The 319-nt window shown below is 83.7% G+C and overlaps 1 protein-coding gene across 1 annotated transcript in view; it reads right to left on the reverse strand.

Annotated features, from left to right (window-relative positions):
- Positions 1-294, reverse strand: part of HEATR5B (HEAT repeat containing 5B) — a 60124-nt gene extending 59830 nt beyond the window's left edge. The window contains exon 1 of the mRNA XM_076334259.1: positions 261-294. The gene's annotated coding sequence lies outside the window, so the exon portion shown is untranslated. The remainder of the gene's footprint in view (positions 1-260) is intronic.
- Between the last annotated feature and the right edge of the window lie 25 nt (positions 295-319).

A 319-nucleotide genomic window follows, 5' to 3' on the forward strand; every position in this document is an offset into this window, starting at 1 on the left:
CGGCCGCGGCCCTCGGGGGGGCGGGACGCGGTCACGAACGCGCGCGGGCACGCTCCGCCGCCCGCGCCCCCTCACCCGCCGCGCCCGCGCCGCCCCGGCCCGCGCAGCGAGGCGCCCCCCGCCGCGGGGCCATCACCGGCGGCCTTAGCTACTTCAACCCCCCCCCCCCCGCGTCCCGGCCGCGGCTGGCAGGGAGGGAACCGGCGGGGCGGGGAGGGGGGATGCGAGCGGCTTTGCCCCCAGGCCCGGCCCCGACACACCTCGGCAGCGCGGCGGAACCTGCGCCCGCGCAGCAGGAAGCGGCAGGCGCGCAGGCGCC

Source organism: Aptenodytes patagonicus, chromosome 3 (assembly GCF_965638725.1).
Source record: "Aptenodytes patagonicus chromosome 3, bAptPat1.pri.cur, whole genome shotgun sequence".
Lineage (NCBI taxonomy): Eukaryota > Metazoa > Chordata > Aves > Sphenisciformes > Spheniscidae > Aptenodytes > Aptenodytes patagonicus.